This window comes from Amborella trichopoda, chromosome 4 (genome assembly GCF_054954075.1).
Source record: "Amborella trichopoda isolate Santa Cruz 75 chromosome 4, AtrichopodaSantaCruz75HAP2 v2.0, whole genome shotgun sequence".
NCBI classification, from domain to species: domain Eukaryota; kingdom Viridiplantae; phylum Streptophyta; class Magnoliopsida; order Amborellales; family Amborellaceae; genus Amborella; species Amborella trichopoda.
The window spans coordinates 8252808-8278264 of record NC_142339.1 but is presented as its reverse complement, the minus strand read 5'-3'; the positions used below and the strand labels follow the sequence as shown (position 1 = coordinate 8278264).

The 25457-nt window shown below is 31.3% G+C and overlaps 1 long non-coding RNA gene across 1 annotated transcript; it reads right to left on the bottom strand.

The window, feature by feature from the left end:
• Window positions 1-13753: 13753 nt before the first annotated feature.
• On the bottom strand, window positions 13754-25457 carry LOC148782239 (uncharacterized). Its single transcript, XR_016054044.1, has 2 exons — window positions 24305-25457; window positions 13754-14252 (listed from the first exon to the last, which is right to left on the bottom strand). It is a non-coding gene; the product is annotated as an uncharacterized LOC148782239 (long non-coding RNA).

The window sequence follows — 25457 nt, the reverse complement described above, 5'->3', positions numbered from 1 at the left end:
CCCCAATAAAAGCGAGATATAGAGATACAAATATAGAAAGAGATTGAGAAATACAAAGAGAGATTCATAGATAGAGAGATTGAGAAATACAGAGACATAGCATACCTGTTTTTTGTTCTTCAACCTTTCTCTGAGACCTTGTGACCTTTCGAGAGAGAAGGAGTTGTTCTTCATCGCATCATCTCTTTTTGTCCTCCAAAATTATCTCGAGGCCGCTTATGGGAGAGAGGGAGAAGGACGAGAGGAAACCAGTGGGCTAGAGAGGGAGGGAAAAAGGGGTAAAGACCGAGAGCAGCAAGAGAGCGGCAGTTTTTGAGACCCAAATGACCAGCCGTGACCGGTTTTAGGAAGGGGTTAGCTGGTGAAATCATTTTTTATCCCAAGATTGAGATGTAGATCTTGTTGGTACGTGTGTGTGGCCATGGGGCCCCTAAACGTGCAATATTACTCTATCTTATAATTTAATGCTTATCACTAAAAGGGAGTCTTCTTAGAGAGAGAAAGTATTGTTATCTAACGGATAGAAAGTAACCACCCACTTCCCAGGATTATAGTGCCATGTTTTCTCAGAGATTTCAAGAGGAAGCCAAATGTTAGAGAACGACCTCCTCCATCCCTCTTTAAAAAGGGTTTCATGCTTATGGAGAGGTACACAGAAATTTACAGAGTTCTCACAGTTCTGGTAAAAGCCTGATTTTTATGATCGATAGTCTCATGACACTGCCCCTAATCCTAGGAGTGGGTCCATCTCTTCCCTCAAGTTTTTTAACATTGGTATAAGAGCAGGTGTGGAAGCATGGTGGGCTCGTAACCTACCGTTCCTAGGTTCCATTATTCATTTATTTATTTTTTATTTAATTCTTGCTCATAACTCATAGGTCCCAGGACCAAAATCGATTATTTGGTTTCCTATGAGTTTGTATTTTATTGAACAATATTTCTCTTAAATTATTATTTTTTATCAATTCTCTATTTACTCTGTTGAAATTTGTCATCTCTGAAAAAGTTGATTTCATAAGCCATGAGTCAATTTATTATTTATTTGTTATTATCTCTAAGATAATTGTTCCATTGTTGGGTTTATCTTATTGTTGTAAAAAATAGCTGAAATCCTTTGATATCAATCTGTTTCTATTTTCTCTCATAAATTATTATACCTTTTGCAAGTTAATAGGCGTACATTGTTAAAGCAACAAAAGTAGACGCACTTTGATTTAAACCATCTGCACTTTTGATATACGCACTTTGTAAATAGGAGATTTCTATCGAAAGGTAGAGAGAAACAAATCACATATTTTTTATTCTCTCTTGGCCTTTATTTCTTGCTCATCATCAAGGTAATATTTTTTTTTAATGCTGAGTTTTTTTTTTTTTGTGCCACTATGTAACCAATATTTTTTTTCTGAGGCGAACTTTTTCAATAGAAATTGTTGTTGATGGTTATAAAAATAAAAATAATAAGTAAATAAATAAAAGGTTGCTGAATTTTAGAGAGAAAAAGATAAAGACACACATAATTGCTGAAAATCAGTTGGCTTGCACCTTTCTTTCTTCCATATTTTATTGCTGAAAATTAGTGCATAATTTTATTGGATTATTGAAAATTGTTATGCACACAACAACTATTCAAGTAAAGGTTGTTAGATCAATTGCATGAATTTTTTTTTGTGGCTTATAATTTAAGGATTTACTACATATTTTATTTGCATAATAATTGTCATTGCATTGCTTAATTATCATATGCTTGGGTCTTTTTAAGTTAGAAAATTTCATGATCTTGATTTTGTGAATTCATTATTTTTATGATTATGCAATGCCATATTTTTGTTGAAAATATCAAAATATCATTGTAGACTCTCTCTCTTGTGCTAAAACATATTCATATATTTATGAAACTTATTTTTATGCAAGATTTGACATAAAGTAGTTGTTGCCTTACTTTATTAATTTTTTGTTGCATCACAGCAGTGCGAACATAAAATGTTCGAGAAATTATTTTTTTTGAGGTCTCATCTCACTGAGAGTCGGCAAACCTATTGAGTTAACTAGCAGACAACCCTTTCTTAAACACAATTATTTTTTTATTTTTTGTGAACTTTTAGGTATTATCTAAAAATTTAAAATGGCATCTAGGCTAGCCATGTCAGAACTATCCAAACTTGAAAAACTCAATAGGACCAATTTTTTTATGTGGAAAAGAAAAATTGGATATATTCTTTTTTAAGATAGGGTATATTATGTCCTAGAAACCACCAGTTTTAGAGCCTAATACCAATGGTCAAGCTAGAAGGTGACTTGAAAAATGATTAGAAAATGACAAAGTAGCTAGGATTACTACGTTGAGCTTTATGGAAGATGCTTTAATTCAAGTATTTAAGGATTACGCCATAGCTCAAAGTATGATGGGCGCCCTATTTGAAAAGTATGAGACCACTTCTGAGACCCATGTACAATTGTTGTTAGAAAAATACAGTTCTTGCAAAATGAAAGAAATGGACTCAGTGACCGAGCATGTCAATAAAATGACAGTGCTCACAAAGGACCTTGCTGCAGCTGGGAATCCAGTCCCCGATCGCATGCAAGTGTCCATTGTCCTTAACAGTCTCCCTCCATCTTGGGAGTCTGTTATAATTGCATTGAACCATTCTGTGCAAGGGATAACCATGTTAAATCTTCTCATGCATCGTAGTATTGAAGCTGAGAGAAGAATGAGGAAGAAGTCAAATGAGCTCCACTTTGCCCAAAGTTCATCTTCTCAGATCCCCAAGAAACCTTTCAATTATCAGAAAAATAATAGGTATAAGGAAAATAGGAGAAATTTTAAAAATCAAAAGAATAAGGTTGAGAATACCTGTTTTTATTGTAAGGAAATTGGGCACATCAAGTTTAATTGTCCTAAGCTGAAAAATAAAAATAGGAATCGAAATAACAACCCTGCTCGAAATAATCAAAATAAGATAAAAGACTTGATCTGCATAGTCCTAGAATCAATAGTTGTCAATCATGACGTGAGAAATTGGTGGGTTGGCTCATCCTCCACTCGACATGTCTCGAGGGCCAAGGACAGATTCACAGAATTGGAAGATATTGCAGTCAGTAACCAACGGATTTATATGGAAAATGACACCTACTGCGATGTACTAGGTGTTGGTACTTTCAAGCTAGGTTTACCAAGAAGAACAAATGTCTTATTGACTGATAGATTGTATGTGCCCAATATGAGATGCAATTTGATTTCTATCCCTAGACTAGGTGACAAGGGTTATGAAATAAGGTTCAGGTCTAGTCGGTTTACCATTGGAAGCATTCTAGAACTTTGGTGTACGGTACTAAAGTTGACAATTTGTATCGACTGAATATTAATGAAAGTTCATCATTTTCTGGGTATATTGATGCTTCTTTTGATACTTTTATGTATATGGGTGATCCATATTTATGGCACTTAAGATTATGACATATAAATAAAGACAAAATGAATCAAATGGTTAAAAGAGGCTTGCTCCCCAATTTAGGAGAAATTGTGTTCAAAACATGCGAGCCATGTATTTTTGGTAAATTAACTAAGAAGTCTTTCCCTAAAGGGAAAATGTCTAGCGAACTACTTAGTATTGTTCACTCTGATATATGTGGTCCATTAAATGTGAAAACACATAGAGGTATGGAATTTCATAACATTTATAGATGATTATTCACGTTATGGATATGTATACCTAATTAGTAAGAAATCAGATGCATTAGAAATATTTAAGAATATAAAGCTGAGGTAGAAAATCAGTTAGGTAGACATATAAAAATTCTTTGAACAGTTAGGAGAAGTGAATATTGCTCCGTCTTATTTTCTGAATTTTGTAAGGAGTATGGTATAATTCACCAAACAACTATACCGTATACACCACAACAAAATAGTGTAGCTGAAATGAGAAATAGAACTCTAATGGACATGGTTAGGTCCATGATGAGCCATTCGAATTTCTCACCTCATTTTTGGGGTGAGGCTCTCAACATTGTAATATATATCATTAATCGTGTTCCTACTAAATCTATAGACTTGACCCCATATAAATTATAGACAGGTAGGAAAACTGACCTTATTATCTTGAAAGTTTGGGGTTCTTGAGAACATGTGCTTAAACCACCACAAAGTAGAGATAAATTACAAAGTTAAATTATAAAATGCTCTTTTATAAGCTATTCAAAAATTTCTAAAAGGTATAGATTCTATAACCATGATACTAGATTATTAATAAAGAGTTGTGATGCTCATTTCTTAGAAAATATAGATGATAAAAATATTTTAAATAAGCCTATTGACTTATATGACATTGATAAAGATAAGGGTCTAGAAGACCCTGTTTCTCAGACTCCCTCTACATTTGGTGAGAATGATTCAATTGAATCAAGTATACCAGATAGGCCTAAAAGAACTAGAGCCCCACTTATGAATTTAGAAGAAATTTATGTATTTATGAATAAAGATAATTACTCTTCAAGTGAGGAAACAATAAATGAACCTCGAAGCTACAGTGAAGCTATTAGCTCATATGACTCAGCTGAGTGGACTCAAGCCATTGATGACGAACTTGATTCTATTAAAAGAAATCAAGTCTGGGAGTTGGTTGACTTCCCTAAAGATATTTATATGGTCTAAAACAGTCTTCTAGACAATGGTACTTTACTTTGCATAATGCAATCACTGAAATTGGTTATATAGCCAATAGCTTAGACCATTGTGTATATGTCTAGAATACTGGGAGCAATTTTGTTATATTGTCATGTGGATGATATTTTGATAGCCGGTAATGATATTGGCATCATTAAGCATACCAAATCATGGCTAAGTTCCCATTTTGAGATGAAAGATATGGGAGAAGCCTCGTATGTATTGGGCATTAAGATAAAAAGAGATAGAAGTTCAAGACTTCTATGTTTATCTCAAGAAAATTATTCAGAAAGTGTTTTAAAAATATTTGAGATGGAAAATTGCAAGCCCATAGATACACTTGTTTGTAAAGGCTTGAAATTATCAAAGAAAACGTGTTCATTAAATGATAGTGACAAAGTTGAAATGGAAAGAATTCCATATGCTCAAGCTGTAGGATGCATAAATTATGTCATATTGTGTACAAGACCTGATTTGAGTCATGCATATAGTCTTGTAAGTATATTTCAGAGTAATCCTGGGATAGCTCAATGGCAAGCTATAAAAAAGATACTCAGATACATTCAGAAAACTAAAAATTACAAGTTGTGCTTCCAAGCCGACAACTTAGAGGTTACTGGGTATTCTAATGCAGATTTTGCAGGAGACCCAGATGATAGAAAATCAATCTTAGGAATTGTATTCCTCTTTGGAGGAGGATGTGTTTCTTGGTCTAATACGAAACAAGGTTGTGTAGCTCGATATACTATGAAAGCCGAGTATATTGCCTGTAGCATTGCTACAACTTATGCCATCTAAATTAAACGCTTCATCAATGATTTGAAGTTGGATATAGCAGACGGACCTGTTAAAATTTTTTGTGATAATCAGGCTAGTATTTCATCAATTAGAAATGGAGCTTATAGTTCCAAGGGTAAGCACATTGAAATTGATTATCATTATATTTATGATATTATTAGAAAGAATGAAATAACTGTAAGTTATTTGCCATCTTCAAATATGATTGTAGGCCCTTTAACAAAGGGATTGAGTGCAGAAATATTATCAAAGCATGTAGCTTTGATGGGACTTCGAAATATTTAAGTCAGGAACTCCCAAATGGGATATTTTTTTATGTCTTGGTCATGAGAAAAAAAACTGCATTAGAGTGAAAAACCATGACATGACTTTGGATATTTTTTGTTATGCAATGTATAACCGCACTTGCGTGAAAGCCTCATGACAAAAATATGCACATAAATGTTAAATTCATTAAATGGTAAAGACTTTATAATATTTCAATATATCTGGCCCTCATGGGCAAGTGGGAGATGTTGGTACGTGTGTGTGGCCATGGGGGCCTTTAAATATGCAATATTTCTCTCTCTCATAATTTAATGCTTATCACTAAAAAGGGAGGCTTATTAGAGAGAAAAAGTGTCGTTATCTAACAGCTAGAAAGTAACCACCCACTTCTCAAGATTACAGGGCCACGTTTTCTCTAAGATTTCAGGAAGAAGCCGAACGTTGAAGATCGGCTTACTCCATCCCTCTTTAAGAAGGGTTTCATGGCCATAGAGATGTACATAAAATTGACAGAGTTCCCACAGTTCTGATAAAAGCCTGATCTTTGTGATCGATAGTCTCACGACACTGCCCCTAATCCTAGGAGGGGGTCCATCTCTTCCCTCAAGTTTTTTAACAGATCTAACGGTGATCCTGAGGACCCCATGCTACAAGGAGTGGCAGGGTTCCATAGGATCATTACTATATATATATATATATATATATATATATATATATGATACTACAAAACGCCTATAGGGGAAAATGAACACTGATTTCTCTTACCCTCATCATTATCCAAAGTTCATTGCACGATTACGATTGTCCGATAATGTTTTATTTTTCATTATTTTTATTAGGTATGCCTAACTATGATCTACACACGTTCCAAATTTCATGTCATTCTCATTTGTAGAAAAAAAATGAAAAATGAAACACTACAAGACAATCGTGACCGTGCGATGAACTTTGGACGATGATGATGGTAGGCAAAATCATTGTTCATTTTCACCTATAGGTGTAGAATCATAAATCAAAAATGGTTTACTCTAATAAAAATCATAGTAAAAAATGAATATAGTTTTTAATCTTTAGCCTTGATAGATTTAGGAGCTGACCTAAACTGTATTAATGAAGGATTAGTTCCTACAAAATACTTTAATTTATACAATAACTCTTCACTTTGTGGGGAGTACAGCTTTATTAGAAGCAAGATCAGAAGATTTGCTTTCAAATTTAAGATGTCCAACTCTTTTCCATTATAAATGATACAAAGATGTTTTCTTCTCTAGACTCCTGGTATGAGAAGATAGCAGTGCAGATCATTGGAAAGAGAAATTCATAGCAGGTTTACCTCACCTTTTTGCAGAAAAGATGAAAAATAGATTAAAAAATAAACATGGAGGAATTATACTTTATTCTTTATACACTCTAGGTGAACTGTGCTGAAATATGTGCTGAAGGCTTAGCCCTATGCACTGATATGAAATTAAAAATACAGTTAGATAAACAAAAAATTGAGAATAAAGAAAACTTCCTATATCAACTAAAAGAGGAAATAAAATATAAAGCTATTGAAGAAAGCTTACTGCTTCCTGAAATACAAGAAAAAATTAAAAATATTAAATCACAAATAGAAAAAGAAGTTTGTAGTGAATTACCGAATGCTTTTTGGAACAGAAAGAAACAAATAGTAAATTTACCTTATGAGGATGAATTTAAAGAAAATAAAATACCCACAAAGGCACGACCAATACAAATGAATTTAAGACTTTTAGCAATTTGTAAGAAAGAAATAGACGAGCTTCTTAAGAAAAATTTAATAAGAAAAAGCTCTTCACCTTGGAGTTGTGCAACTTTCTATGTAGAACATAATGCCGAAAAGGAAAGAGGAGTTCCAAGGTTAATAATAAATTATAAACCTCTTAATAAAGCATTAAAATGGATAAGATATCCTATACCTAATAAAAAAGATTTATTAAATGGAATATTAAATGCATGCATATTTTCAAAATTTGATCTAAAGTCGGGATATTGGCAAATACAAATTAATGAAAATGATAGATATAAAACAATATTCAATGTCCCATTTGGGCAATATGAATGGAATGTCATGTCATTCGGATTGAAAAATGCCCCTTATGAATTCCAAATAATAATGAATGATGTTTTTAACCCATACATTAAATTTATGACAGTATATATAGATGATGTGTTAATATTCTCAGAAAATAGACAACAACACTTTAAACATATTAATGCTTTTCTGAATGAAGTGAAAAATGCTGGATTGGTTGTATCTGCTAAAAAGATAAGTTTATGCTAGACTAAAATAAGATTTTTAGGACATAACATATATCAAAGAACAATAGTTCCAATTGATAGAGCTATAGAATTTGCAAGTAAATTTCCTGATGTTATTTTAAATAAAACCAAATTACAAAGATTTTTAGGATGTTTGAATTACATATCTGATTTTTATAAGGATCTAGCCATAGAAGCAAAACCATTATATGATAGACTGAAAAAGAATCCACCTAAATGAACACAGGAACATACGTTAGCAGTTCGCAAAATAAAAAAAAAAGCTAAAGAATTACCATGCCTAGCCTTATCAGACCCAGATGCTTTTAAAATAATTGAATGTGATGCATCTGAACTAGGCCTTGGTGGTATTCTTAAGCAAAGAATGAACCCCAATGGAAACGAACAACTAGTTCATGCACCTCTAAAGCCTGGAATAGTACTCAGCAAAACTATTCTACGGTTAATAAAGAAATCCTTGCAATAGTTCATTGTGTAACAAAATTTCAAAGTGATATACTTAATACCACATTTCTAATATGAATAGATTGTAAAGCAGCTCGTGATGTTCTAGTTAAAGATGTCAAAAACCTCGTCTCGAAACAAATTTTTGCACGTTGGCAAGCGATTCTTTCTAGTTTTTCATTTCACTATTGAGCACCTTCGCAGATCTACTAACCATCTTCCCGATTTCTTGACACGTGAATTTTTGCAGGGGGGCCCAAGACCCGGCTAATTCCAATGAAGGATACTTAATAACAAATACATATACAAATATAATGACTAGCCAAGACAAGGGAAAAGGGAAAATGGATATAGTACCAGCATCACCAGCTGGTTCCCCACTAATAAGTTATCTTCCTTCTTCACCAATACCTTATTCCCCAAACAGACCCATAGACTATCCTGTATATTCTAGCCATAACCCAATATTTCTTCAGTCTCCTATCCCAAATAAAAAATCAGCCTCTGGAAAATCCCAATTTGAAGAAACTACATTCCTAATAGATATTGTCATTGATGGTGAATATGCTATTGTTGACCCAAATAAAGTAGCAAACCTTTACCTATTAAAGCATTTGAACCCCTCTAATGGAAATAAAACAAGAGAGTGGTATGAAGCTGTTTTATTAGAAACAGATTCATTCTCTCTTGTTCATTTCTATCATAAAATACCAATATGGTGGCATATTCAAAATTACAAATAAGACAAATATTATCTTATGATGATTGGGGACATGATCCTGCTAGAACAAAGAAGTTCCAGGCACAAGAGTTTCAAAATAAATATTATAGATATTCGGAGTATATAGATGCCTGGAATAAAATATTTGCCCTACAAAATATGAATAACTCTCATACTTGAGACCTCCAATTTAAAATGCCTATTATACAGCCATTCCCGAATTGGTTTAGAGATTGGTTTTTAATTTGGGGATCAAGATCCCAAATATTACCAGAAAAATTACAAATATCACAAGCCAAGTTTGTAGAATATAATAGAAGGGACCCAAATATTGATCATCACCAGTATTTTATGGCAATATACCAAATTCCTTGGATATTGAAATGGGAATATGGGATTTCAGAAAATATGGTTAATAATTTTGAATATGTTCCCAAATTAGGAAAGAGAATATCTATAAAGTGGTCGGATGTCATTGATAACAAGAACTTAAAACCCGAAAAAATAAAGCTGAAGACAATACCTCCAATTTTCCAGCCAAGCATATTTCAAACCAATGACCCAAATAATTTTTCAGAATATATAAGAAAAATGAGGAAACAACATCCCAAAGCAACAAAAGAGGAGCTGGGAAAACAATTATTACAAATATTCGAAGAAGAAGTTGAAACAGAAAATATGTCCTCACAAAGTACGAATGAAATAGAAAGTGAAGAATTGCAAACTGCTCATGGATTCTCCCAGAAGCCCACTCTCTATTAAGCCCGATTGATGACCCGACCAAGTTTCTAGAAGAAATTCTGCCGACACAAGAAAACAATATTGCTACAGTAAAAGCTCCGTACCAGCCACCTGTCCCGACAGCATCTCCACCTTTAGTTCCACCTGTCCCGACAGCATCTCTACCTACCCCTCTTCACCGATGCGTCAGTCCAAAGAAGTCCTCTCAGCCGACACTCCCATCAAAATCTGTCCTCCTCCACCGACGAACCTATCCACCAGCTGTCAGACGAGGCGAATCTCCACTCAGCCGTCCATCATGATTGAGCCGTCCACCTGTAAAGGAAAATAAAAGATAATTAATAAGTTCCTGGCGTCCCCTCTCTATAAAAGGCCACGAGGTCGAACATTGAAAGCATCGAATTCTCTCATCAAAGTTTTTGATCGAGTTTCTTCAGTCCTGCTCTCTTCATTCTCCCTTTTCTCTCTCTCTCTCTGTAAATTCTTTTGGGGTGAAGGTCGCTTGTATAAATCTCTACTATAAACTAGTATCTTCGATCTCTGGTAACTATGTTCTACAGATAGTTAACGGTACTGTTTTCTGTTCCCTAGTCTCTTTAATTGTTTATGTTTGCTCGTATTTTACAGATGGTATAATAAACCATCTTGTAAATAATGTGTGATTGTAATATCGGTTATTTGCCAAGCTACTATCCTGACGAATGGAAGATTTTCTCTAGCTTTTGCATTTGCCACCAGTGAGTTTTATTTTTCTGTATTTACTCTAAGCTTGTTCTGTAAATGATTACTATTATTCCAGAATGCTGTTGAAATTTATCTTTAGTATCAAAATATTTGCAACTACTTATACTAGTTGGATTCTATTAGATATTGATCCTTTCTCATTAATTTTAATATTGATCGTCTTGATATACTTTGGATTTATTAGAGTTTTTTATTAATATTTATTTATTAATATTTCTTAATAAATTTGCTAGTATTTGAAAATAGTTCTACTAGTATCTGAAATTAGGATTTGAAGTAAGAATTGATAAAAGCACTAAAGTTGAAAATATAGAGTTGAAAGGTGACGTAAACTTGCTATGAATTTCTCTTCCAATGATCTGCACTGCTATCTTTTCGTAATAGGAGTCTAGAAAAGAAAACATCTTTGTACCATTTATAATGGGAAAGAGTTGGACATCTTAAATTTGAAAGCAAATCTTCTGATCTTGCTTCTAAAAAAGCTGTACTCCCCACAATGTGAAGAGTTATTGTATAAATTAAAGTATTCACTGCATCACTTTCGCTATGTGGTATATCTTGATTATGTTCATTTTTAACGATCCATTGCCTAGTAGCATTGAGTATTTGATTTTTTGTGGCTTCACTCATATGGAAGTCCCACCACCCCCGAAGCCAACCAGTAACACCACAAATGATAGCCTTGGCGACGTCCTGATCATGACTGCCAGATACTTTACAGGGCGTGGCGTACATGGTCATGTGTCGCATTGTATCTAAAATTTGGTGTTCAGACATTCCATCTATGTTCCAGTTGACTATTGTCCTCCCAAAGTATGATACAGTATGAGATATTAAATCTTCTTCGAATTGTATATCAAATGGTGTAGGTCTAGTATGATACATTCTTTGCATAGAAGTAGGTTTCCATTTTCGTCCATAGTCTATTTTATTAATTTTAGGTATTTCTTCTCCTTTAAAATTATTTTCTATATTAGTTATTTTATCTTTGATATTTAGATGTGCTAATTTGGCAATTAATTGATCTATTAGTTATTTATTTTCTTCTTTATCTTTAAAATTACATCTTTCTTTATTTATTTGTGGAGGAGGCTTAAACAACACTCCTTTTTTCGGTTCCTCAGGTTTTACCTAAGGCTGTCTAATAATATTTTCTATTCTGGTAGTTTGCTGTCCTATGGTTTGTAAATAAATATTTGTATAATTATTTTGTTCTATAAGGTGAGGAAGTAATTCTATTTTATGTATATGTTCTCCTGGGATTATTTTATAAGGGGTAGCTTTAGTTTCTAATTTATCTCCTTTTACTTGAATGCTTTTTTCAGGAGGATGTATACTAGTAATGTTTCCATCACTAGTGTGAAAACTCCTATATTGATTTTTTAAGACATGAATCTCTTCAAATTTTGGAATAAGTATTCCTCTTTCAGTTAGGGTTGGTATTAACCAATTGAAGAACCATGTAATATGTTTATTTCTTTTTAGAAATTTATTATATTTTTTATGGATAGCATCAATTATTTCTTGGGAAAATTGATTCAAGTACCAATTTCTTATCTTTGAATATTCTTTTGATAGATAATCATTTTTTAATAGTTCTAAATCCATTTTTTCTCTTTTTTGCAAAGTCATGACTTGAAAATCTAAGTCTGTGTAAAGAGAGATTACTATTATTGCTACTTGATGGATTATTGTTTGTTTGTTTGTATTCTGGTATATGTATATTATTTCTACTTCCTATTAATCCTTGGATTTCTGGTTCTTCTTGTAAAGAAGACGTTGAATGTATGGATCGTCCTATTATTCTTTTTTGAGGTTTTATTGAATTATCATCTTTAATATTTATCTTAGTTTTTCTATTACAATTTCTTCTTTGTTTTTTATTCTTAGAGTGTTACTGGCTGAACCTAATGTCTTTTTTGATAGATTTCTGATAAAATTTTCCATTGAAGTTACGGATGAATACTCTTTAGTCAACCTCTTATGTCTTTTGACCTCAACTGCTCCCTCTAGCCTAAACGGTCCTTGACACGTGAATTTTTGCAAGAGGGCTAGGACCCGGCTAATTCCAACGAAGGATACTTAATAACAAATGCAAATACAAATATAATGACTAGCCAAGACAGACGAAAAGGGAAAATGGATATAGTACTAGCATCACCAACTGGTTCCCCACTAATAAGTTATCCTCCTTCTTCACCAACACCTTATTCCCCAAATAGACCCATAGACTATCCTGAATATTCTAGCCAGAACCCAATATTTCTTCAGTCTCCTATTCCAAATAAAAAATCAGCCCCTGGAAAATCCCAATTTGATGAAATTGCATTCCTAATAGATATTCTCATTGATGATGAATATGCTACTGTTGATCCAAATAAAGTAGCAAACATTTACCTATTAAAGCAGTTGAACCCCTCTAATGGAAATAAAACAAGAGAGTGGTATGAAGCTGTTTTATTAGAAACAGGTTCAATCTCTCTAGTTCATTTCTATCATAAAAATACCAATATGGTGGCATACTCAAACTTACAAATAAGATAAATACTAGCTTATGATGATTGGGGACATCATCCTGCTAGAACAAAGAAGCTCTAGGCACAAGAGTTTCAAAATAAATATTATAGATATTCGGAGTATATAGATGCCTGGCAAAAAATATTTGCCCTACAAAATATGAATAACTCTCATACTTGGTACCTCCAATTTAAAATGTCTATTATACGGCCATTCTCAAACTGGTTTAGAGATTGGTTTTTAATTTGGGGATCAGGATCCCAAATATTACCAGAATAATTAAAAATATCAAAAGCCAAGTTTGTAGAATATAATAGAAGGGACCAAAATATTGATCATCACCTGTATTTTATGGCAATATACCAAATTCCTTGGATATTGAAATGGGAATATTGGATTTCAGAAAAGATGGTTAATAATTTTGAATATGTTCCCAAATTAAGAAAGAGAATATCTATAAAGTGGTGGGATGTCATTGATAACAAGAACTTAAAACCCGAAAAAATAAAGTTGAAGACAATACCTCCAATTTCCCAGCGAAGCATATTTCAAACTAATGACCCAAATAATTTTTCGGAATATATAAGAAAAATGAGGAAACAACATCCCAAAGCAACAAAAGAGGAGCTGGGAAAACAATTATTACAAATATTCGAAGAAGAAGTTGAAGCAGAAAAAATGTCCTCACAAAGTACGAATGAAATATAAAGTGAAGAATTGCAAACTGCTCATGGATTCTCCCAGAAGCCCACTCTCTATTAAGCCCGAATGATGACCCGCCCAAGTTTCTAGAAGAAATTCTGCCGACACAAGAAAACAATATTGCTACAGTAAAAGCTTCGTACCAGCCACCTGTCCCGATAGCATCTCCACCTTTAGTTCCACCTGTCCCGACAGCATCTCTACCTACCCCTCTTCACCGATGCGTCAGTCCAAAGAAGTCCTCTCAGTCGACACTCCCGTCTAAATCTGTTATTCTCCACCGACGAACCTATCCACCAGCTGTCAGACAAGGCGAATCTCCACTCAGCCGTCCATCATGATTGAGCCGTCCACCTGTAAAGGAAAATAAAAGATAATTAATAAGTTCCTGGCGTCCGCTCTCTATAAAAGGCCACGAGGTCGAACATTGAAAGCATCGAATTCTCTCATCAAAGTTTCTGATCGAGTTTCTTCAGTCCTGCTCTCTTCATTCTCCCTTTTCTCGCTCTCTCTGTAAATTCTTTTGGTGTGAAGGTCGCTTGTATAAATCTCTGTTCTAAACTAGTATCTTCTATCTCGGATTACTATCTTCTACAGATAGTTAACGGTACTGTTTTATGTTCCCTAGTCTCTTTAAATTTTTATGTTTGCTCGTATTATACAGATGGTATAATAAACCATCTTGTAAATAATGTGTGATTGTAATATCGGTTATTTGCCAAGCTACTATCCTGACGAATGGAAGATTTTCGCTAGCTTTTGCATTTGCAACCAGTGAGTTTTATTTTTCTTTATTTACTCTAAGCATGTTCTGTAATTGATTACTATTATACTCGAATGCTGTTGAAATTTATCTTTAGTATCAAAATATTTGCAACTACTTATACAAGTTGGATTCTATTAGATATTGCTCCTTTCTCATTAATTGTAATATTGATCGTATTTGAAAATAGTTCTACTAGTATTTGAAAATAATATCTCATTAATTGTAATATGATCGTATTTGAAAATAGTTCTACTAGTATTTGAAAATAGTTCTACTAGTATCTGAAATTAAGATTTGAAGTAGGAATTGATAAAAGTACTAAAGTTGAAAATATAGGTCTTGGTTTTGTATGGTATCAGAGCCATAGAGTACTTTTATCGTTAGATTGCTATAAGCTGAGCATATTATCTTAAAAGGTTGAAATCTGAAAAAATTAGTCCATTAGGAAGTTAGTCCGAGAGTTAAAACTTGTTGTCGCCCAGTCAAGGACCGTTTAGGTCAGAGGGAGCCGTTGAGGTCAAAAGACATAAGAGGTTGACTAAAGAGTATTCATCCGTAACTTCAATGGAAAATTTTATCAGAAATCTATCAAATAAGACATTAGGTTCAGTCAATAACACTCTAAGGATAAAAAACAAGGAAGAAATTGTAATAGAAAATATAGAAAAACAAATTTAGAATTGGAATATTCCTAAGATACCAATAACTAATGTTTATAAAAAAGGAAAATTTGAACTAAAAACAGGATATGCTATAAAGACTATTGAACAGAGTCTATCGGTTCACAGTGAACAAGAAAATTTCCAATTATTATCTAATAAAGTGATACAATCTCATAAAGATATCAATATCTTCACATATGACTAATTCAAATTGCTGTAAAACCTTTGACAAGATTAGGCTTGAATAATTCTATCTTACTATGTTTAAGAGGTAATAGACACAATAAGTTTACAGACTCTTTACTAGGAATAGTAGAATCTAGTTTATGCTCAAGCCCTGTATATTTTAATTGCTTCCCAAATTATTCCGTATCTCTTAGTGATCCAAATATACTCAAAGTTCTAACTCTTAATCTAAAAACTCAATGATTTGACATGAATCCAGGATTTGCAGAATCTAGCCTTAGTATATAAAATTTGCTACAAAGTTATAAATACATTATGTCCAAATGTAATACAAGTAGATACAAAAGGACATACTTTATTTTTTCAAACAAATATTGAAAAGTCAAATACAATTGTACCAAAAACAGTAGATTGGTCTCAAATAGTACTCCCAAAAGACTGGCCTATTCAAAATGAAAATCAGCAATATAAAACTCATATAAACAAGACCCCCGACCAGATAATAGAATACCCAGATGGAGAAGTAGAAATCCAGTTTAATAATAATAGAATAACTAAGATAACTATTAAAGATGATAATTCAATAAAACCTCCAAAAAGAATAATAGGACCATCCAGACATTCAACGCCTTCTTTACAAGAAGAACCAGAAATCCAAGGATTAATAAGAACTAGAAATAATATACATATACCAGAATACAAACAAACAAACAATAATCCATCAAGTAGCAATAATAGTAATCTCTCTTTACACAGACTTAGATTTTCAAGTCATGACTTTGCAAAAAAGAGAAAAAATGGATTTAGAACTATTAAAAAATGATTACCTATCAAAAGAAAATTCAAAGATAAGAAATTGGTACTTGAATGAATTTTCCCAAAAAATAATTGATGCTATCCATAAAAAATATAATAAATTTCTAAAAAGAAATAAACATACTATAGGGTTCTTCGATTGGTTAAAACCAACCCCAACTGAAAGAGGAATACTTATTCCAAAATTTGAAGAGATTCATGTCTTAGAAAATCAATATAGGAGTTTTCACACTAGTGATGGAGACATTACTAGTATACATCCTCCTGAAAAAAGTATTCAACTAAAAGGAGATAAATAAATTAGAAACTAAAGCTACCACTTATAAAATAATCCCTGCAGAACATATACATAAAATAGAATTACTTCCTCACCTTATAAAACAAAATAATTATATAAATCTTTATTTACAAACCATAGGATAGCAAACTACCATAATAGAAAATATTATTACACAGCCTCAGGTAAAACCCGAGGAACCCAAAAAAGGAGTGTTGTTGAAGCCTCCTCCACAAATAAATAAAGAAAGATTTAATTTTAAAGATAAAGAAGAAAATAAAGAACTAATAGAACAATTAATTGCTAAATTAGCTCATCTAAATATCAAAGATAAAGAAAAGGGGAAAGGAAAATTAATAATAGAGCAATCAGAAGCTATGATGCTCCAAGAAGAATCTGAAAATGAAAATATGATAACTAATATAGAAAATAATTTTAAAGAAGAAGAAATACCTAAAATTAATAAAATAAATGATGGAAGAAAATGGAGACCTACTTCTATGCAAAGAATGTTTCATACTAGACCTTCACCAGTTGATATACAATTCGAAGAAGATTTAATATCACATACTGTGTCCTACTTTAGGAGGACAATAGTCAATTAGAACATAGATGGAATGTCCGAGCACCAAATTTTAGAAACAATGCGACACATGACCATGTACGCCACGGCCTGTAAAGTATCTGGCAGTCGTGATCAGGACATCGCCAAGGCTATCATTTGTGGTTTTACTGGTTGGCTTCGGGGGTGGTGGGACTTCCATATGAGTGAAGCCACAAAAAATCAAATACTCAATGCTATTAGGCAATGGATCGTAAAAAATGAACATAATCAAGATATACCACATAGCGAAAGTGATGCAGTGAATACTTTAATTTATACAATAACTCTTCACTTTGTGGGGAGTACAGCTTTATTAAAAGCAAGATCAAAAGATTTGCTTTCAAATTTAAGATGTCCAACTCTTTCCCATTATAAATGGTACAAAGATGTTTTCTTCTCTAGACTCCTATTACGAGAAGATAGCAGTGCAGAAAGAGAAATTCATAGCAGGTTTACCTCACCTTTTTGCAGAAAAGGTAAAAAATAGATTAAAAAATAAGCATGAAGGAATTATACCTTATTCTTTATATACTCTAAGTGAATTGTCTGTTGAAATATGTGCTGAAGGCTTGGCCCTATGCACTGATATGAAATTAAAAAGACAGTTAGATAAACAAAAAATGACTAGGAAAAGAGAATTAGGAGATTTTTGTGAACAATTTGGATATAGTATAAATAATTCTCCAAATGAATTATATAAAAGGAAAAAGAAAGATAAAAGATATAAAGCAGAAAGAAAACCTCTTTCAAAATATCGAAAAAATAAAAAAGAGAAATTTATTAAAAAAATTTCTCCAAGAACCCCTTTTAAGAAAGGAAGGAAAAGAAAATTACCAGTATGTTATAAATGTGGAAAAGTTTGTCACTATTAAAGTAATTGTAAAATAAAAAAGAAAATTGATACCCTTATAATAGAAGAAAATCTTAGAAACCAGATATATGATATTGCTCAAATAAATAAAGAATCTAGTTCAGAATCAGCCTCTGATGATGATATACTTGCAGGATTAATTAAAGATGAGGAATTATTTTTATCCAGCTCAGATAGCAGTAATGAAAGTTCTAAAACTGATAGCCAGTTGAAATATTGTTTTTGTAATATGCTTACCAGTGAAGAAAACTTAATTTTAGACCTCGTAGACAAAATTTCTGATTCAGATGAAAAGAGAGAAAAAATAGGGCAATATATAAAAATTGCTAAAGCAAAAAATAAGCCATCTCCAGTAATCAAATCACCAGAAGAATACAGCTTTTCTGAAATAATGAAGCGAATTAATAAAAGAGAAACTATTAAAAAAGAACCTACCATATCAGACCTAAAACAAGAAATTAATGAAGCAAAGACTGAGGTCCAAAAGCTTAAAAATAGAATTAGAATACTTGAATTAAATACAGAATTTTAAGAAAATCTTTCTGAAGATGATGAAATAGAATTCAACAATTTATTAATAAATCATAAACCTAAGGATGCCCTTGAATCCTCAAGAACTATCAAAGAAGAAATATTAGAAAATAATCATTTAAATTTAATAAATAGAATCATGAATCAAAAATGGTTTACTCTAATAAAAATGATATTAAAAAATGAATATAGTTTTCAATCTTTAGCCATGATAGATTCAGGAGCTGACCTAAACTGTATTAATGTAGGATTAGTTCCTACAAAATACTTTGATAAAACTACACAAATACTAAATACTGCTGATGGTAGTAGATTAGTCATTAAATATAAATTGTCTAATGCAGCTGTTTGTAATAGTGGGAATTGTTTTAAATTACCTTTTATAATAGTTAAAGGATTAAATCAAGCAATTATTCTTGGAATACCATTTTTAAGTATACATTACCCTTTAACAATTGATAGTATTGGAATAAGATCTAATATAGATGGCCATGAAATACGGTTTGATTTTATAGACAAACAAAAGATAAAAGAAATTAGTAATATAAAACAAAAAATTGAGAATAAAGAAAACTTCCTATATCAACTAAAAGAGGAAATAAAATATAAAGCTATTGAAGAAAGCTTACTGCTAACTGAAATACAAGAAAAAATTAAAAATATTAAATCACAAATAGAAAAATAAGTCTGTAGTGAATTACCGAATGATTTTTAGAACAGAAAGAAACATATAGTAAATTTATCTTATGAGGATGAATTTAAAGAAAATAAAATACCCACAAAGGCACAACCAATACAAATGAATTTAAGACTTTTAGTAATTTGTAAGAAAGAAATAGACGAACTTCTTAAGAAAAATTTAATAAAAAAAAGCTCTTCACCTTGGAGTTGTACAGCTTTCTATGTAGAAAATAATGCCGAAAAGAAAAGAGGAGTTCCAAGGTTAATAATAAATTATAAACCTCTTAATAAAGTACTAAAATGGATAAGATATCATATACTTAATAAAAAAGATTTATTAGATAGATTATTAAATACATGCATATTTTCAAAATTTGATCTAAAGTCAGGATATTGGCAAATACTAATTAATGAAAATGATAGATATAAAACAGTATTCAATGTCCCTTTTGGGCAATATGAATGGAATGTTATGCCATTCGGATTAAAAAATGCCCCTTCTGAATTCCAAAGAATAATGAATGATGTTTTTAACCCATACATTAAATTTATGATAGTATATATAGATGATATGTTAATATTCTCAGAAAATGTACAACAACGCTTTAAACATATTCATGCTTCTCTTAATGCAGTGAAAAATGCTGGATTGGTTGTATCTGCTAAAAACATAAGTTTATGCCAGACTAAAATAAGATTTTTAGGATATAACATATATCAAGGAACAATAGTACCAATTGATAGAGCTATAGAATTTGCAAATAAATTTCCTGATGTTATTTTAAATAAAATCGAATCACAAAGATTTTTAAGATGTTTAAATTACATATCTGATTTTTATAAGGATCTAGCCATAGAAGCAACATATATATATATATATATATATATATATATATATATATATATATATATATATATATATATATATATATATATATATATATATATATATATATATATATGTGGGCTGACTGCTACAGTGTCAGCCAATGGTCCAAATTCAATCTAGGATGATCTAACGGTCACAATCTCATTGTATATTTAAATTTTCATTTTTATTTTTATAAATCCAAATTACTTGAAATTTTAGGTGTTCATTCTTCTCATCAAGACACACCTAATAAAAATATAAAAAATAATAATTCGTAATATAAATTGACCAAAATACCCCCAAAATTTTGGTCAATTTATATTTTACGAATTATTATTTTTATATTTTTATTAGATTATTATATTTTTGAAGAATAGACACTTCAACTTTCAAGTGATTTGGATTTGTACAAAAAAATAAAAATTCAAATACGAAATGAGATCGTGACTGTCAGATCGGTTCAGATTCAATCTGCACTATTGACTGACATTGTAGCTATCAACTCGTGGGCTGACATGATTTATATATATATATATATATATATATATATATATATATATATATATATATATATATATATATATATATATATATATATATATATATATATATATATATATATATATATATATATATATATATATATATATATATACAGATATATAAGGAAAAGTTTATATAAGGTTGCAACCTTAAAATATAGAATTACATATGCACCTCAAAAAACTATCGAAAAGGTTGTTTTAATGTTGAAAGACCCTCTAATTGATCATCTCGATGTCAAGATATATGAATATGGAAAAAATATATATATTTTGAGTCCCCTAAATAGTGCATCTTGCAACACATTATCTGTTTATTTTCAAGATTTTCATATGTCTATAGATCTACTTAATTTTAAGCATTTTTGGAATTTAAAATTTTCTAATTATATGTGAAAATAGATTTTAAGATAATTTTAGGAAATGTTTACAACAAAATTACATATTATGATAAAATTTGGAGGTGTGACTTACTTGGATTGTTTAAAGCTGCAATCTTATATAAACCACACCATTATATATATATATATATGATCAAAGGGAACGTAGAATCCATCTGGTCCTTTGACTTTATCTCTAGCTTATCCAACAACGGCCTCCTTTAATTCATCTCTCTCGAAAGGTATTTCTAGTCATCTAGCCTTTTTACTTCAAAACTAACTCAAAAGGCCTCTAAAACTAAAAGTTCAGCCTATATAGACACATGCACTTCTATACTGTAGGAAGCTTGTGAGAAAGTTATGCATAGGTTATGTCTCTAAAGGAGATAAAATCTAGCAGCATAAACATACTCACTTGGTATTTCAAATATGGGAAGTTCAACACAAAGTCTCGGGGAAATTGATGCCTTACTTTGAAATAATTTTTTCAATATTTGATTTACTTCTTTTTCGGGAAACTATCATTTAAGGGGTAAAGTCTCTTTCGAAATCACTAATTGATTCAAAATCTCATTGTTAATATTAAAAGGTTTATTTTTTTTGTTTTCATTTCCCTCAAGTACCTCTTTGAGAGATATCATTAAGAATACTCAAATTGCCCTCGTTCAGGGTCAAAAACCATGAAAAAATAGGCATATTAGTAATTTTTACTACCATGAACAAGCAGAGTATTCTCATCATTTGGTTAGAACCTCTTAGCTTGGTAAAATGATTGAAACGACTTCTATTTGTTCAATATTCCTAACCTTAAAATGGGTATTTTAGGTAATTGTTTAAAATATTTTTTCAAGAGGTAACTAGGTAAAATATATATATATATATATATATATATATATATAATGTTAATTAAATTGTTTGACCCGCTTGATGATTTTGTAAGGGGCTATAATCCTTAAATGTTATTCTTAACAGAATAATAGTAATTTATTTATGAGGTGAAATTAATTTACTCATGTACAAAATGACTATAGAAAACACTAGAGATTCTGTCATAGATAAATCGTTTTCCTTGTAAAATCTTTTCACATGTTCTTCCTTTCGCCACCTCTATTCACTCCATAAAACACTCCAAATTTATGAAGGCATCCAAGTAAACGTGAAAATTCCACTTATGCGATTATAAATCCCACCAAGGTTTAAAAAAAATGAATCGGTGACTTAGATCAGCCACCTCAAAAATCGTATCAAATCAATGGGATTAGTGATCTAGATTGGAGAATCAGGCAAGTTTCGGCCTAAAAATTTTTTCAAAAAATCTCTAAGAGTAACTTTTTTCAGTTTCCATAAAACACTAGGCCTAGTGCGGTACATATTTCATTATTTTGTAGCAATACGTGAACATTGAGACATCATTTTCCTGTCTATATATTTGTTGGCCATTATATTCCTATCACTGAAAAAAAAAAGAGCTGACAATCATCCTGGATATAAACACATAATCCAAAATTGAGCACGCAACAACCAAAATGCAATTTTTTCTTTTTGTTAAGATGCTTAGATCTAGTGCTTGGAAGGATTTTTTTTTTCAAGTTTTTTAAATAGCTTTTATTATCATTAGATGAATAATGTTAAAAAGAACAAAAAAATGATTTTGAGTTCGTAAAGGCTAATATCTTAAAATTCACCAAATGAATAGTCTAAATTCAGTATTGGATGGGACTCATTTTGACCATATATAAGGTTTAAAATTCATTATAAATGTTGTCTTCTAGGAATCTAATAAAAAGTTAGAGTACTCCATTAAGAATTTTCGTTTTTTTACATGAATATGCGAATATTAATATGTTCCTTCCCTGCATGAACTACTGTTTACCATTTAATTTACATCACACAAAATGATAAGCATATAATTATCATGGATTAAGTACATCATCACACATGGAATATAATAAAGCATACAATTCGGCAAAAAATTTACAATAATATAGTCATCCATAATGCCACTACATGTACATTTGGCACAAAAAATATTTACAATGATATAGTCATTTACAATGCCACAAATAATATTTACAATGATATAGTGGGCACAATCCCAACTCAATTAAAATCATCGCAAATAGTCGTACATCTTAATTACAAAAATGCAAGATAATATAATAAAACATGCAAGCTTCAAACATGCCTACAAATCAATTATCAAGAATATATATAAAATTTATGTATCAACATATATTTTTTTGTATTAAAAATTTAATAATAAAATTGAAAAATGCAAAATAATATAATTATCATACATGACACAATTTTTTTACAATGATATTCATACAGTTAATACCAAGAATATACATACCTGCCACAAATAATATTTACAATGATATAGTCATTCAAGATAATATAATGATAAAATAGTTATCAATCATATACATACATGTTATGCATTAAAATTAAAAAATACAGTTTTGCATTAAAAATTTAACAACATGTATTTTTTTGCATCAATAATCTATCAACATGCAATTTTTTGCACTAAAAATTTAACAATACAAATTAAAAATAAAGTTTAATTCCTCATGATAATCAAAACCTAATCACGAATTTTCACAATTTTTCACAAAATCACGATTTTCAAAAAAATTAATCATCAAAAAAAAAATTTCAAAAAACACAGCCACAACTCCTCTTCATCCGAAATCAAGTAATAAAAATTGCTTAATCCGACAAATTACACTCAAAATTAATTGAATCACAATTTTACCTTCAAAAACCCTCCAAAATAATTCATAATAATACTTTAATTCGTCTCATATTTGTAATTTGGTGGAAAAAGAAAAAAACCCTAACTGTTCTTCACAAAACCATGACTCAAAATCAAAAATCCACTGCAAATCCACCAAAATAAACACAAAAAGTATACAATTTCTTATGACTAACACAATCACGACTAATTTCTCTCTTATTTCATAGAAAATAGTGATCTATGTCATCTGTAATTCAAAGAATGGTAGAAAAAAAAAAAAAAAACGCAGAAAAAATGCACACCCAACCTGACATCTTTGATTGAACTCGAAAATCCACCTCAAATCAGATAAATTAGATCTAATTGAATACATTTTATGATAAATAACACTATAAGGAATCAAAACCCTATAATATTAACAAATTATTTACAAAATCTTGAATGCAATCGATTGAATGGCGGGAAACCGAACTTCTTACCTGTTTTTCTTCAACCGTGGCTTCAAATCCAAATTTGAGTTGTAATGGACCAAAATACTCGCAAGGTATGATTAATTTCTTCTAAATAACACTCTTAAGATCAATAACCCTCAAATTTTACAGAAAATGATGCCCTATTTTGTTTGAAATCAGAGAAATGGCGGAAACCTAAAAAAAATGCGTTGTTCTTCACAAATCCACTGATTTGTGATCAAAATTGAAGATTTCAACTCCAATTTATCGAATGATAAGGCTGAAAAACTAAATAAAAAAGCTGAAATATTTGATTCACATGTTGAAAATGCCCAACAATTATAAAAAAAAAATGCCAAAATTTGATGATTTCCATCGCAAAATACTGTTCACCCGTGCTTGAACAGTGACTCGGGGGATTTACTGTTGGGAATCACCCGGTTCTCTCTAAACATGGGTTATTCCCCCAGTTTCGCTAGAACCGGTACTGGTGTACCGATTCCCGAGTCTCGCCGACTTTTTAAACACTGATAGAAACAAATACCTGATTGTTCAGCACTTTCCCTTGTAGATCAACAAACCCGTTGAAATTTGAATCCAAATCAACCCAAATCTGCACTAATTTTTTCTATTATTTTTTACTACTGAATCTTTAGGGACTTTTTTTGTTTTTTTGTCTTTTGAAGCAAAATCAAAGGGGGAATCCTAGTTTAATTGAACAAATTCACAGTCGAATAATGTGTAGGGTTTAACTCTCCACAAATAGAACCAAATTTCAGGACATCTGTTTACAAATAGAAGCTGAAATCGATAGGAAGACGGATTTCTACAAAAGCTTCATAAAAACCATTATTTTGATCACCAAATCTCATATTGTTTCTCAAAATTGATTGAATATTGGATATATAAGCAACTTTCAGTCATTCCAGAGCAATAATTCTCTAAAAAGGACCCTGAAGATGGATCAAATGGCGCCAATATCATGGAAAAGAGCTCACGAAACTACTGTAGTACCAACAAATTGGGGTTGTTCATTGGATCGCATCGCCTACTCGCTACAGCTGAATTGTCGATCCAGGGGGATACGGGTGAATCCCGATATATTAAGGGATCCAGAATAGGCAACGTAAAATTCAATCAGAATAGCGGATTTTTCGAACCTTGATTCCCAATAATGCCC